Source organism: Rhipicephalus microplus, chromosome 3 (genome assembly GCF_043290135.1).
Source record: "Rhipicephalus microplus isolate Deutch F79 chromosome 3, USDA_Rmic, whole genome shotgun sequence".
Taxonomy (NCBI): domain Eukaryota; kingdom Metazoa; phylum Arthropoda; class Arachnida; order Ixodida; family Ixodidae; genus Rhipicephalus; species Rhipicephalus microplus.
In genome coordinates, this window is record NC_134702.1 from 68,727,417 (window position 1) to 68,742,416 (window position 15,000).

The following is a 15,000-nucleotide window of genomic DNA, read 5'->3' on the forward strand; positions in this document are numbered from 1 at the left end:
CCCCCGAAGAGACTGGTGCCTTAAACCAGCGCCTTAGACCGCTCGGCCACGCTACCGATGGTTGGTTATAATACAATGTTCAATGAACTGGACAAACCATCAGGTAGATAGCAATAAAAGTTTTGGCAGCGGTGGGATTCGAACCCACGCCCCCAAAGAGACTGGTGCCTTAAACCAGCGCCTTAGACCGCTCGGCCACGCTACCGATGGTTGGTAATATATTATAATGCAATGTTCAATGAACTGAACAAACCATCAGGTAGATAGCAATAAAAGTTTTGGCAGCGTTGGGATTTGAGCCCACGCCCCCGCAGAGACTGGTGCCTTAAACCAGCGCCTTAGACCGCTCGGCCACGCTACCGATGGTTGGCACTATTTTATAATGCAATATTCAATACATTGGATGAACGACCTTGTAGAGAAGCAATAAAAGTTAATGCAGCGTTGGGATTTGAGCCCACGCCCCCGAAAAGACTGGTGCCTTAAACCAGCACCTCAGACCGCTCGGCCACGCTACCGATGGCTGGCACTATTTTATAATTCAATATTCAATACATTGGATGAACGACCTTGTAGAGAAGCAATAAAAGTTTTGGCAGCGGTGGGATTCGAACCCACGCCCCCGAAGAGACTGGTGCCTTAAACCAGCGCCTTAGACCGCTCGGCCACGCTACCGATGGTTGGTAATATATTACTATGCAATGTTAAATGAACTAGACAAACGATCAGGTAGAGAAGAAATAAAATTCATAGCAGCGGTGGCATTCGAACCGACGCCCCCGAAGAGACTGGTGCCTTAAACCAGCGCCTTAGACTGCTCGGCCACGCTACCGATGGTTGGTAACATATTATAATGCAATGTTCAATGAACTGGACAAACGATTAGGTAGAGAAGCAATAAAATTTCTGGCAGCGTTGCGATTTGAGCCCACGCCCTCGGAGAGACTGGTGCCATAAATTAGCGCCTTAGACCGTTCGGACACGCTACCAATGGTTGGCACTGTTTTATATTGCAATATTCAATACATTGGATGAACGACCTTGTAGAGAAGCAATAAAAGTTATGCCAGCGTTAGGATTTGAGCCCACGCCCCCGAAGAGACTGGTGCCTTTAACCATCACCTTAGACCGCTCAGCCACGCTACCGATGGCTGGCACTATTTTATAATGCAATATTCAATACATTGGATGAACGACCTTGTAGAGAAGCGATAAAAGTTTTGGCAGCGGTGAGATTCGATCCCAAGCTCCCGAAGAGACTGGTGCCTTAAACCAGCGCATTAGACCGCTCGGCCACGCTACCGATGGTTGGTAATATATTATTCTGCAATGTTAAATGAACTAGACAAACGATCAGGTAGAGAGGCAATAAAAATTTTGGCAGCGTTGGGAAATGAGCCCACGCCCCCGGAGAGACTGGTGCCTTAAACCAGCGCCTTAGACCGTTCGGACACGCTACCGATGGTTGGCACTGTTTTATATTGCAATATTCAATACATTGGATGAACGACCTTGTAGAGAAGCAATAAAAGTTAAGGCAGCGTTGGATTTGAGCCCACGCCCCCGAAGAGACTGGTGCCTTAAACCAGCACCTTAGACCGCTCGGCCACGCTACCGATGGCTGGCACTATTTTATAATTCAATATTCAATACATTGGATGAACGACCTTGTAGAGAAGCAATAAAAGTTTTGGCAGCGTTGGGAAATGAGCCCACGCCCTCGGAGAGACTGGTGCCTTAAACCAGCGCCTTAGACCGTTCGGACACGCTACCGATGGTTGGCACTGTTTTATAATGCAATATTCAATACATTGGATGAACGACCTTGTAGAGAAGCAATAAAAGTTAAGGCAGCGTTGGATTTGAGCCCACGCCCCCGAAGAGACTGGTGCCTTAAACCAGCACCTTAGACCGCTCGGCCACGCTACCGATGGCTGGCACTATTTTATAATTCAATATTCAATACATTGGATGAACGACCTTGTTGAGAAGCAATAAAAGTTTTGGCAGCGGTGGGATTCAAACCCACGCCCCCGAAGAGACTGGTGCCTTAAACCAGCGCCTTAGACCGCTCGGCCACGCTACCGTTGGTTAGTACTATATTATTATGCAATGTTAAATGAACTAGACAAACGATCAGGTAGAGAAGAAATAAAATTTATAGCAGCGGTGGCATTCGAACCAACGCCCCCGAAGAGACTGGTGCCTTAAACCAGCGCCTTAGACCGCTCGGCCACGCTACCGATGGTTGGTAACATATAATAATGCAATGTTCAATGAACTGGACAAACGATCAGGTAGAGGAGCAATAAAATTTCTGGCAGCGTTGGGATTTGAGCCCACGCCCTCGGAGAGACTGGTGCCTTAAACCTGCGCCTTAGACCGCTCGGCCACGCTACCGATGGTTGTCCCTGTTTTATAATGCAATATTCAATACATTGGATGAACGACCTTGTAGAGAAGCAATAAAAGTTTTGGCAGCGGTGAGATTCGAACCCAAGCTCCCGAACAGACTGGTGCCTTAAACCAGCGCCTTAGACCGCTCGGCCCACGCTACCGATGGTTGGTAATATATTATAATGCAATGTTCAATGAACTGGACAAACCATCAGGTAGATAGCAATAAAAGTTTTGGCAGCGTTGGGATTTGAGCCCACGCCCCCGCAGAGACTGGTGCCTTAAACCAGCGCCTTAGACCGTTCAGACACGCTACCGATGGTTGGCACGCTTTTATAATGCAATATTCAATACATTGGATGAACGACCTTGTAGAGAAGCAATAAAAGTTAATGCAGCGTTGGGATTTGAGCCCACGCCCCTGTAGAGACTGGTGCCTTAAACCAGCACCTTTGACCGCTCGGCCACGCTACCGATGGCTGGCACTATTTTATAATGCAATATTTATTACATTGGATGAACGACCTTGTGGAGAAGCAATAGAAGTTTTGGCAGCGGTGGGATTCGAAATCACGCCCCTTAAGAGACTGGTGCCTGAAACCATCGCCTTAGACCGCTTGGCCAAGCTACCTTTTTTTCTTTATTGTACGCCTGGCCATGCTACCGATGGTTGGTTATATATTATTATGCAATGTTCAATGAACTGGACAAACGATCAGGTAGAAATGCAATAAAAGGTTAGGCAGCGGTGGGATTCGAACCCACGCCCCCGAAGAGACTGGTGCCTTAAACCAGCGCCTTAGACCGCTCGGCCACGCTACCGATGCTTGGTAATATATTATAATGCAATGTTCAATGAACTGGACAAACGATCAGGTAGAGAAGCAATAAAAGTTATGGCAGCGTTGGAATTTGAGCCCACGCCCCCGAAGAGACTGGTGCCTTAAACCAGCACCTTAGACCGCTCGGCCACGCTACCGATGGTTGGTAATATTGATACGTGTATGGAACTGTCGCACCGACACAGCTGAATTGGCACCCAAATGAAGAAGACGACAACGTGGTTGTAGTGGGTTGGACTCTGAAGCTTCTCCCGTTGGCCTGCTTGACTGTGCGCTCTCTAAGCCGTTAGCAAGACCAGCTCTCGGTGAATAAATCTTTCCCGTAACATCTTTTGGTGGGGGTGCTGGGTCTTCACACAACCAGGCTCTGGAACTCCGCAGTGGACGCCAGCTTTGTCCAGCCGCGATGCCTGAAACTGGCACTCAGGCCTCGCCATCCGCGCCGGCTCCATCACCTGTGATTCCCCCCCCCCCCCCATCTTCTTGACCCTGGTACGTTTTCCGGGACGGACAGCACGGACGCCGAAGAATGGCTCGCATTATTCGAGCGCGTCAGCAAGCACTACAGGTGGGACGAAACGCTTATGCTGGCAAATATTCTATTCTACCTACGGGGTACGGCACGCGCCTGGTATGAGACGCATGAAGAAGAATTAACCAGCTGGGACACATGCAAGCAAAAGCTTCGCGATTTGTTCGGTCGGTCAGTTGCTCTTCAGATGGCAGCCAGGCAGGAACTCGCGTCACGTCTTCAATCATCGACGGAGTCGTATGTCACGTACATCCAAGACGTACTGGCACTGTGCCGGAAGACTGACAAAAACATGTCCGAGGCGGACAAGATCAGCAACGTGTTGAAAGGCATTGCTGATGATGCTTTCAACATACAATGTGCAAAACTGCACCACTGTCGACTCCATCATATCTGAATGCCGGCGATTTGAGCAAGCTAAAAGCAGGCGAATCACCCACCACATCGCGAGACTACCAAACACTGCTGCGACTTCGTCTTGCGAGGATTCTGCAGCGCCCCGTTCACATGCCCCTCCTGCCAATATCGCAAGGATTGTTCGCCAGGAGCTGGAAGCCATGGCACCCGCTTCCTATCAGCCCCCTGCGCAAGACAACTGGGCAACAGTCTCGCTTATTCAAGCCGTCGTACTTCAGGAGTTTGCTAACCTGGGCGTCCAGGTTCCCCAGCCCGCCAGACTTATGCCGCAGCCCATGAGCACTCCCGTCCACAACGCTGACCACCACTCTCCTCCACTTGTCGCTGCGGCAGCTTCGACTCCTCGGTTTCCACCACGCTACCGAAATCCATCTGAGTGGCGCACGCATGATGATCGACCAATCTGCTTTTCTTGCTCTCGAGTTGGGCACATCTCCCGCCATTGCCGCAACAGGTCGTATTTCCGGCCAAGCTTTCGTAATGTAGATCGCCGTCAGGACCGCGGACACTATTCGCAACCCGGTTTTCCGGATGATCATATTCTGGACCCTTCAGCTCGCCGTTCATTTCCACGCTCCGAACCGTCCTACGCTGACGTCGTCGCCCAGAGAAACTTGTCCAGCCGCTCGCCGTCACCTCAGGGTCGGCCGTCACGCTCCCCTCAACGCCGCCGCTCTCCGTCACCGGCTTATTCTGCCCATTCCCCGGGAAACTGACGAGTGCAGCTCCTGGAGGTGGCGCTGCGTTGACGAGTCGGAACGAAAACCCTCAACCGGCTACAAATTTAAGACGCAATTTACTTCGGGTGTTCGTTGATGGCCACGCCGTTACTGCTCTAATTGACACTGGTGCCCAAGTATCTGTTATGAGTTCTACACTTCGATCTCGCCTGAAAAAGGTTCTCACACCAGCTATGTTCTCTACTGTTCGAGTTGCCAACGGAAGTCGAACATCGGTGCTTGGTATGTGCACTGCCCGCGTTACTGTTGCTGGCCACCACACTTCCGTTCTCTTCGCAGTCCTCGATGCTTGCCCACACGACGTCATCCTTGGAATTGACTTCTTAACCGCCCACTCCGCACTCATCGATTGTTCTACTGGTATCTTACGGCTCGAATTGCCTTTGTGCTCCGATTTCACTCCTCCAAGTCGCACTCGGCTACGATCCGTGGAGTCTCTACGGCTACCGCCCAAGGCTGCTATGTATATTCCTCTGTCGCCCTTCCCGTCCGTTCCTGATGGAGACTATCTGGTAGCTCCCCTCATTGATTTGATTCTTACGCACCACATCGCACTACCACATACTATAGTGGTTGTTGCTAACAACACGGTGCTACTTCCAGTTCTGAACTTCTCTACGTCGACCCAAGTGCTTCCCCAAGGCATCACTTTAGCCGATCTTTCCACCCTTGATGAATGTTCGATTTGTTCTTTTACACCTGACACTAAGACCATGACGAACCCTGTCATCACGTCGCAAAATAAGGCGTTCCTCGACAAAATGATATCCAGTGACCTCTTACCTTCCCAAGTTGCGGCGCTCCGGGGTGTTCTATTTTCTTACCTGGATATCTTTGACGTTGACGACCGTCCCCTGGGCCGCACAACTTCCGTAACCCACCGCATCGACACCGGCGACGCCAGTCCACTTCACAAACGCCCTTATCGCGTGTCACGTGCTGAGCGCCAAGTAATACAGACGGAGGTCGAGAAAATGCTCAGTAAAGACGTCATTGAGCCGTCATCGAGTCCTTGGGCCTCCCCTGTGGTCTTAGTTAAAAAGAAGGACAACACCTGGCGTTTTTGCGTCGACTATCGCCACCTGAATCGGATCACCAAGAAGGACGTTTATCCTTTAGCTCGAATCGATGATGCGCTCGACTGCCTCTACGGCGCCAACTATTTCTCGTCCCTTGACCTTCGATCCAGATACTGGCAAATTTCGGTCGACGACCGCGACCGCGAGAAGACGGCATTCATCACACCCGACGGCCTTTACCAATTCAAGGTCATGCCTTTTGGTTTGTGTAATGCCCCGGCTACTTTTGAACGTATGATGGACTCTCTTCTTCGCGGTTTCAAATGGTCGACCTGCCTCTGCTATCTGGATGATGTAATAGTTTTCGCGCCCTCCTTCGAAAGCCACCTGTCTCGTCTCTCGGCAATTCTTGACGTTTTTCGTTGCGCTGGTCTCCAACTCAATTCGTCGAAATGGTCATTTGGACGTCGGCAGATTAAACTACTCGGCCACCTTGTTGACGCCACTGGTGTTCAACCCGACCCTGACAAAGTCCGTGCAGTCCGAGAATTCCTGGTTCCGCGTTCCACACAAGAAGTTCGCAGTTTTATTGGGCTCTGCTCATACTTCCGCCGCTTTGTCTTCAATTTCGCGGATATTGCTAGGCCCCTCACGGATCTCCTCAAAAAGAATGTGGCATTTTCTTGGGGAAGGGACCAAGAACATTCCTTCGCGTCGCTAATTACCGCCCTCACATCACCACCTGTGTTGGCTCATTTCGATCCAGCGGCTCGAACAGAGCTTCGCACCGATGCAAGCGGCCATGGCATTGGTGCTATACTCGCTCAGATACAGAATGGCACCAACCGTGTGATAGCCTACGCTAGCCGTCTTTTGTCGCAAGCGGAACAAAATTATTCCATCACTGAGCGGGAATGCTTAGCCCTCGTTTGGGCTATTGCGAAATTCCGTCCGTACTTATACGGACGACCGTTCGCAGTCATCACGGACCATCATGTGCTTTGCTGGCTGTCGACGCTTAAGGACCCTACAGGAAGACTCGGCCGATGGGCACTTCGATTACAGGAGTACACGTTCTCGGTTGTTTACAAATCTGGAAAGCTGCACAGCGATGCTGACTGCTTATCCCGGCACCCTGTTGATCCACCTAGCTCCACTGATTTGGAATCCGATGCCTGCGTTTTAGCCATCACTGACTTTCTGAACGTGGCTGACGAACAGCGCCAAGATCCATCGCTGCTCACCATCATTGACCGTCTTCAATCGCGTTATGCTGACCCTTCTCTTAGCAGATACCTGCTTCAAGACAACGTTTTGTACCGCCGCAACTTACACCCCGACGGCGCCGAACATTTACTCGTCGTACCGCATCACCTGCGAAAGGATGTTCTGCGACAATTCCACGACGCTCCAACTTCTGGACATCTAGGAGTCTCCAGAACTTACGACCGCATTCGACGACGGGTATTCTGGAAGGGTCTGTACCGCTCTGTTCGCCGTTACGTCACATCTTGTGACCTCTGCCAGCGCCGAAAGAAGCCTACGACTCCCCCTGCCGGTCTACTTCAACCTATTGAAGTTCCAGCCGAGCCATTTTATCGAGTGGGGTTCGACTTGCTAGGCCCTTTTCCTACTTCTACAACTGGAAATAAATGTATTGCAGTGGCCACAGACTATGCCACTCGGTATGCAATCACTCGAGCGCTACCAACCAGCTGCGCAACCGACGTTGCCGACTTCCTGCTGTACGACATTATTCTCCAGCACGGCGCTCCGACTCACCTGCTCACAGACCGTGGTCGCTACTTTCTATCTCGTGTGGTTGATGATCTACTCCGATCTTGTGCTACCCGTCACAACTTCACCACATCTTACCACCCTCAGACTAACGGCCTTACGGAGCGACTAAACCGCACATTGACGGACATGCTTTCCATCTACGTATCTACCAACCACACTGATTGGGACATAGCTCTTCCGTTCGTAACCTTCGCCTATAACTCGTCGCGTCATAAAACAGCGGGCTACTCCCCTTTTTATCTACTCTACGGACGTCATCCCTTACTGCCCTTCGACACACTGCTTTCATCAGACCACCCATCCTCCACCTCGTACGCTCAGGATGCAATCACCCGTGCCCTCACGGCACGTGCGGTAGCGCGTGCTCGGTTATCGTCGTCGCAGACAGCACAGAAGTCTCTTTATGACCGTCGACATAGAGATGCCGTTTTTTCTGCGGGATCTCTTGTTCTCCTGTGGCTCCCATCTCGACGTGTTGGCCTCTGCGAGAAACTACTATCGCGATACGCTGGGCCCTACCGAGTCATTCGTCAGGTCACACCTGTGACCTACGAGATTGCCGCTACCACAAACTCATCAGCTGCTGCTCCCAGAACGGAAGTGGTCCACGTTTCTCGTCTCAAGCCCTACAACGCCGACTCGCTCATTTGACAGGCACCGAGACGGTGCCTTACGGGCCGGGGTGATGATACGTGTATGGAACTGTCGCACCGACACAGCTGAATTGGCACCCAAATGAAGAAGACGACAACGTGGTTGTAGTGGGTTGGACTCTGAAGCTTCTCCCGTTGGCCTGCTTGACTGTGCGCTCTCTAAGCCGTTAGCAAGACCAGCTCTCGGTGAATAAATCTTTCCCGTAACAATATATTATAATGCAATGTTCAATGAACTGGACAAACGATCAGGTAGCGAAGCAATAAAAGTTTTGGCAGCGGTGGGATTCAAACCCACGCCCCCAAAGAGACTGGTGCCTCAAACCATTGCCTTAGACCGCTTGGCCAAGCTACCTTTTTTTCTTTATTGTACGCTTGGCCACGCTGTCGATGGTTGGTAATATATTATTATGCAATGTTAAATGAACTGGACAAACGATCAGGTAGAGAAGCAATAAATGTTTTGGCAGCGTTGGAATTTGAGCCCACGCCCCCGGAGAGACTGGTGCCTTAAACCAGTGCGTTAGACCATTCGGACATGCTACCGATGGCTGGCACTATTTTATAATGCAATCTTGAATAAACGGGATGAACCACCATGCAGAGAAGCAATAAAAGTTTTGGCAGCGGTGGGATTCGAACCCACGCCCCCGAAGAGACTGGTGCCTTAAACCAGCGCCTTAGACCGCTCGGCCACGCTACCGATGGTTGGTAATATATTATAATGCAATGTTCAATGAACTGGACAAACCATCAGGTAGATAGCAATAAAAGTTTTGGCAGCGTTGGGATTTGAGCCCACGCCCCCGCAGAGACTGGTGCCTTAAACCAGCGCCTTAGACCGTTCCGCCACGCTGCCGATGGTTGGTAATATATTATAATGCAATGTTCAATGAACTGGACAAACCATCAGGTAGATAGCAATAAAAGTTTTGGCAGTGTTGGGATTTGAGCCCACGCCCCCGCAGAGACTGGTGCCTTAAACCAGCGGCTTAGACCGCTCGGCCACGCTACCGATGGTTGGCACTGTTTTTAATGCAATATTGAATACAATGGATGAACGACCTTGTAGAGAAGCAATAAAAGTTAATGCAGCGTTGGGATTTGAGCCCACGCCCCCGAAGAGACTGGTGCCTTCAACCAGCACCTTAGACCGCTCGGCCACGCTACCGATGGCTGGCACTATTTTATAATGCAATCTTGAATAAACGGGATGAACCACCATGCAGAGAAGCAATAGAAGTTTTGGCAGCGGTGGGATTCGAACCCACGCCCCCGAAGAGACTGGTGCCTTAAACCAGCGCCTTAGACCGCTCGGCCACGCTACCGATGGTTGGTAATATATTATAATGCAATGTTCAATGAACTGCACAAACCATCAGGTAGATAGCAATAAAAGTTTTGGCAGCGGTGGGATTCGAACCCACGCCCCCGAAGAGACTGCAGGTGCCTTAAACCAGCGCCTTAGACCGCTCGGCCACGCTACCGATGGCTGGCACTATTTTATAATGCAATATTTAATACATTGGATGAACGACCTTGTGGAGAAGCAATAGAAGTTTTGGCAGCGGTGGGATTCAAACCCACGCCCCCGAAGAGACTGGTGCCTTAAACCAGCGCCTTAGACCGCTTGGACACACTACAGATGGTTGGTAATATATTATAATGCAATGTTCAATGAACTGGACAAACGATCAGGTAGAGAAGCAATAAAAGTTTTGGCAGCGGTGGGATTCGAACCCACGCCCCCGAAGAGACTGGTGCCTTAAACCAGCGCCTTAGACCGCTCGGCCACGCTACCGTTGGTTGGTACTATATTATTATGCAATGTTAAATGAACTAGACAAACGATCAGGTAGAGAAGAAATAAAATTTATAGCAGCGGTGGCATTCGAACCCACGCCCCCGAAGAGACTGGTGCCTTAAACCGGCGCCTTAGACCGCTCGGCCACGCTACCGATGGTTGGTAACATATTATAATGCAATGTTCAATGAACTGGACAAACGATCAGGTAGAGAAGCAATAAAATTTCTGGCAGCGTTGGGATTTGAGCCCACGCCCCCGCAGAGACTGGTGCCTTAAACCAGCGCCTTAGACCGTTCAGACACGCTACCGATGGTTGGCACTGTTTTATAATGCAATATTCAATACATTGGATGAACGACCTTGTAGAGAAGCAATAAAAGTTAATACAGCGTTCGGATTTGAGCCCACGCCCCCGAAGAGACTGGTGCCTTAAACCAGTGCCTTAGACCGCTCGGCCACGCTACCGATGGTTGGTAACATATTATAATGCAATGCTCAATGAACTGGACAAACGATCAGGTAGAGAAGCAATAAAATTTCTGGCAGCGTTGGGATTTGAGCCCACGCCCTCGGAGAGACTGGTGCCTTAAACCAGCACCTTAGACCGCTCGGCCACGCTACCGATGGCTGGCACTATTTTATAATGCAATATTTAATACATTGGATGAACGACCTTGTGGAGAAGCAATAGAAGTTTTGGCAGCGGTGGGATTCAAACCCACGCCCCCGAAGAGACTGGTGCCTGAAACCATCGCCTTAGACCGCTTGGCCAAGCTACCTTTTTTTCTTTATTGTACGCTTGGCCACGCTACCGATGGTTGGTTATATATTATTATGCAATGTTAACTGAACTGGACAAACGATCTGGTAGAGAAAAAATAAAAGTTTTGCCAGCTGTGGGATTCGAACCCACGCCGCCGAAGAGCCTGGTGCCTTAAACCAGCGCCTTAGACCGCTCGGCCACGCTACCGATGGTTGTCCCTGTTTTATAATGCAATATTCAATACATTGGATGAACGACGTTGTAGAGAAGCAATAAAAGGTATGGCAGCGTTGGGATTGGAGCCCACGCCCCCGAAGAGACTGGTGCCTTAAACCAGCTCCTTAGACCGCTTGGCCACGCTACCTATGGCTGGCACTATTTTATAATGCAATATTCAATACATTGGATGAACGACCTTGTAGAGAAGCAATAAAAGTTTTGGCAGCGGCGGAATTCGAACCCACGCCCCCGAAGAGACTGGTGCCTTAAACCAGCGCCTTAGACCGCTTGGCCACACTACCGATGGTTGGTAATATATTATAATGCAATGTTCAATGAACTGAACAAACGATCAGGTAGAAATGCAATAAAAGTTTAGGCAGCGGTGGGATTCGAACCCACGCCCCCGAAGAGACTGGTGCCTTAAACCAGCGCCTTAGACCGCTCGGCCACGCTACCGATGGTTGGTAATATATATTGTTATGCAATGTTTATTGAACTGGACAAACGATCAGGTAGAGTAGAAATAAAAGTTATAGCAGCGATGGCATTCGAACCCACGCTCCCGAAGAGACTGGTGCCTTAAACCAGCGCCTTAGACCGCTCGGCCACGCTACCGATGGTTGGTAATATATTATTCTGCAATGGTAAATGAACTAGACAAACGATCAGGTAGAGAAGCAATAAAAATTTTGGCAGCGTTGGGAAATGAGCCCACGCCCCCGGAGAGACTGGTGCCTTAAACCAGCGCCTTAGACCGTTCGGACACGCTACCGATGGTTGGCACTGTTTTATAATGCAATATTCAATACATTGGATGAACGACCTTGTAGAGAAGCAATAAAAGTTAAGGCAGCGTTGGGATATGAGCCCACGCCCCCGAAGAGACTGGTGCCTTAAACCAGCACCTTAGACCGCTTGGCCACGCTACCGATGGCTGGCACTATTTTATAATTCAATATTCAATACATTGGATGAACGACCTTGTAGAGAAGCAATAAAAGTTTTGGCAGCGTTGGGAAATGAGCCCGCGCCCTCGGAGAGACGGGTGCCTTAAACCAGCGCCTTAGACCGTTCGGACACGCTACCGATGGTTGGCACTGTTTTATAATGCAATATTCAATACATTGGATGAACGACCTTGTAGAGAAGCAATAAAAGGTAAGGCAGCGTTGGATTTGAGCCCACGCCCCCGAGGAGACTGGTGCCTTAAACCAGCACCTTAGACCGCTCGGCCACGCTACCGATGGCTGGCACTATTTTATAATTCAATATTCAATACATTGGATGAACGACCTTGTAGAGAAGCAATAAAAGTTTTGGCAGCGTTGGGAAATGAGCCCACGCCCTCGGAGAGACTGGTGCCTTAAACCAGCACCTTAGACCGTTCGGACACGCTACCGATGGTTGGCACTGTTTTATAATGCAATATTCAATACATTGGATGAACGACCTTGTAGAGAAGCAATAAAAGGTAAGGCAACGTTGGATTTGAGCCCACGCCCCCGAAGAGACTGGTGCCTTAAACGAGCACCTTAGACCGCTCGGCCACGCTACCGATGGCTGGCACTATTTTATAATTCAATATTCAATACATTCGATGAACGACCTTGTAGAGAAGCAATAAAAGTTTTGGCAGCGGTGGGATTCGAACCGACGCCCCCGAAGAGACTGGTGCCTTAAACCAGCGCCTTAGACCGCTCGGCCACGCTACCGTTGGTTGGTACTATATTATTATGCAATGTTAAATGAACTAGACAAACGATCAGGTAGAGAAGAAATAAAATTTATAGCAGCGGTGGCATTCGAACCCACGCCCCCGAAGAGACTGGTGCCTTAAACCTGCGCCTTAGACCGCTCGGCCACGCTCCCGATGGTTGGTAACATATTATAATGCAATGTTCAATGAACTGGACAAACGATCAGGTAGAGAAGCAATAAAATTTCTGGCAGCGTTGGGATTTGAGCCCACGCCCTCGGAGAGGGCTGGTGCCTTAAACCAGTGCCTTACACCGCTCGGCCACGCTACCGATGGCTGTCTCTGTTTTATAATGCAATATTCAATACATTGGATGAACGACCTTGTAGAGAAGCAATAAAAGTTTTGGCAGCGGTTAGATCCGAACCCACGCCCCCGAAGAGACTGGTGCCTAAAACCATCGCCTTAGACCGCTTGGCCAAGCTACCTTTTTTTCTTTATTGTACGCTTGGCCACGCTACCGATGGTTGGTTATATATTATTATGCAATGTTAACTGAACTGGACAAACGATCTGGTAGAGAAAAAATAAAAGTTTTGCCAGCGGTGGGATTCGAACCCACGCCGCCGAAGAGCCTGGTGCCTTAAACCAGCGCCTTAGACCGCTCGGCCACGCTACCGATGGTTGTCCCTGTTTTATAATGCAATATTCAATACATTGGATGAACGACGTTGTAGAGAAGCAATAAAAGGTATGGCGGCGTTGGGATTGGAGCCCACGCCCCCGAAGAGACTGGTGCCTTAAACCAGCGCCTTAGACCGCTTGGCCACACTACCGATGGTTGGTAATATATTATAATGCAATGTTCAATGAACTGGACAAACGATCAGGTAGAAATGCAATAAAAGTTTAGGCTGCGGTGGGATTCGAACCCACGCCCCCGAAGAGACTGGTGCCTTAAACCAGCGCCTTAGACCGCTCGGCCACGCTACCAATGCTTGGTAATATAATATAATGCAATGTTCAATGAACTGGACAAACGATCAGGTAGAGAACAATAAAAGTTACGGCAGCGTTGGGATTTGAGCCCACGCCCCCGAAGAGACTGGTGCCTTAAACCAGCACCTTAGACCGCTCGGCCACGCTACCTATGGCTGGCACTATTTTATAATGCAATATTCAATACATTGGATGAACGACCTTGTAGAGAAGCAATAAAAGTTTTGGCAGCGGCGGAATTCGAACCCACGCCCCCGAAGAGACTGGTGCCTTAAACCAGCGCCTTAGACCGCTTGGCCACACTACCGATGGTTGGTAATATATTATAATGCAATGTTCAATGAACTGAACAAACGATCAGGTAGAAATGCAATAAAAGTTTAGGCAGCGGTGGGATTCGAACCCACGCCCCCGAAGAGACTGGTGCCTTAAACCAGCGCCTTAGACCGCTCGGCCACGCTACCGATGGTTGGTAATATATATTGTTATGCAATGTTTATTGAACTGGACAAACGATCAGGTAGAGAAGAAATAAAAGTTATAGCAGCGGTGGCATTCGAACCCACGCTCCCGAAGAGACTGGTGCCTTAAACCAGCGCCTTAGACCGCTCGGCCACGCTACCGATGGTTGGTAATATATTATTCTGCAATGGTAAATGAACTAGACAAACGATCAGGTAGAGAAGCAATAAAAATTTTGGCAGCGTTGGGAAATGAGCCCACGCCCCCGGAGAGACTGGTGCCTTAAACCAGCGCCTTAGACCGTTCGGACACGCTACCGATGGTTGGCACTGTTTTATAATGCAATATTCAATACATTGGATGAACGACCTTGTAGAGAAGCAATAAAAGTTAAGGCAGCGTTGGGATATGAGCCCACGCCCCCGAAGAGACTGGTGCCTTAAACCAGCACCTTAGACCGCTTGGCCACGCTACCGATGGCTGGCACTATTTTATAATTCAATATTCAATACATTGGATGAACGACCTTGTAGAGAAGCAATAAAAGTTTTGGCAGCGTTGGGAAATGAGCCCACGCCCTCGGAGAGACTGGTGCCTTAAACCAGCACCTTAGACCGTTCGGACACGCTACCGATGGTTGGCACTGTTTTA

General features: G+C 49.8%; 14 non-coding genes across 14 annotated transcripts in view; all 14 read right to left on the minus strand.

Annotated features, from left to right (window-relative positions):
- Positions 1 to 56, minus strand: part of TRNAL-AAG (transfer RNA leucine (anticodon AAG)) — an 82-nt gene extending 26 nt beyond the window's left edge. Inside the window, exon 1 of the tRNA in view lies at positions 1 to 56. This exon is cut by the window's left edge and continues 26 nt beyond it. This is a non-coding gene — a tRNA (tRNA-Leu).
- Positions 57 to 123: 67 nt separating this feature from the next.
- Positions 124 to 205, minus strand: TRNAL-AAG (transfer RNA leucine (anticodon AAG)). Its single transcript has one exon. It is a non-coding gene; the product is annotated as a tRNA-Leu (tRNA).
- Positions 206 to 593: 388 nt separating this feature from the next.
- Positions 594 to 675, minus strand: TRNAL-AAG (transfer RNA leucine (anticodon AAG)). The gene has a single exon. It is a non-coding gene; the product is annotated as a tRNA-Leu (tRNA).
- A 1,329-nt stretch (positions 676 to 2,004) lies between these two features.
- TRNAL-AAG (transfer RNA leucine (anticodon AAG)) lies at positions 2,005 to 2,086 on the minus strand. The gene has a single exon. It is a non-coding gene; the product is annotated as a tRNA-Leu (tRNA).
- A 1,051-nt stretch (positions 2,087 to 3,137) lies between these two features.
- TRNAL-AAG (transfer RNA leucine (anticodon AAG)) lies at positions 3,138 to 3,219 on the minus strand. The gene has a single exon. It is a non-coding gene; the product is annotated as a tRNA-Leu (tRNA).
- A 5,802-nt stretch (positions 3,220 to 9,021) lies between these two features.
- TRNAL-AAG (transfer RNA leucine (anticodon AAG)) lies at positions 9,022 to 9,103 on the minus strand. The gene has a single exon. It is a non-coding gene; the product is annotated as a tRNA-Leu (tRNA).
- Positions 9,104 to 9,646: 543 nt separating this feature from the next.
- Positions 9,647 to 9,728, minus strand: TRNAL-AAG (transfer RNA leucine (anticodon AAG)). Its single transcript has one exon. It is a non-coding gene; the product is annotated as a tRNA-Leu (tRNA).
- A 74-nt stretch (positions 9,729 to 9,802) lies between these two features.
- Positions 9,803 to 9,887, minus strand: TRNAL-AAG (transfer RNA leucine (anticodon AAG)). Its single transcript has one exon. It is a non-coding gene; the product is annotated as a tRNA-Leu (tRNA).
- Positions 9,888 to 10,119: 232 nt separating this feature from the next.
- Positions 10,120 to 10,201, minus strand: TRNAL-AAG (transfer RNA leucine (anticodon AAG)). The gene has a single exon. It is a non-coding gene; the product is annotated as a tRNA-Leu (tRNA).
- Positions 10,202 to 11,566: 1,365 nt separating this feature from the next.
- On the minus strand, positions 11,567 to 11,648 carry TRNAL-AAG (transfer RNA leucine (anticodon AAG)). The gene has a single exon. It is a non-coding gene; the product is annotated as a tRNA-Leu (tRNA).
- Positions 11,649 to 12,822: 1,174 nt separating this feature from the next.
- On the minus strand, positions 12,823 to 12,904 carry TRNAL-AAG (transfer RNA leucine (anticodon AAG)). Its single transcript has one exon. It is a non-coding gene; the product is annotated as a tRNA-Leu (tRNA).
- Positions 12,905 to 13,485: 581 nt separating this feature from the next.
- Positions 13,486 to 13,567, minus strand: TRNAL-AAG (transfer RNA leucine (anticodon AAG)). Its single transcript has one exon. It is a non-coding gene; the product is annotated as a tRNA-Leu (tRNA).
- Positions 13,568 to 13,799: 232 nt separating this feature from the next.
- On the minus strand, positions 13,800 to 13,881 carry TRNAL-AAG (transfer RNA leucine (anticodon AAG)). The gene has a single exon. It is a non-coding gene; the product is annotated as a tRNA-Leu (tRNA).
- A 388-nt stretch (positions 13,882 to 14,269) lies between these two features.
- On the minus strand, positions 14,270 to 14,351 carry TRNAL-AAG (transfer RNA leucine (anticodon AAG)). The gene has a single exon. It is a non-coding gene; the product is annotated as a tRNA-Leu (tRNA).
- Positions 14,352 to 15,000: the final 649 nt, after the last annotated feature.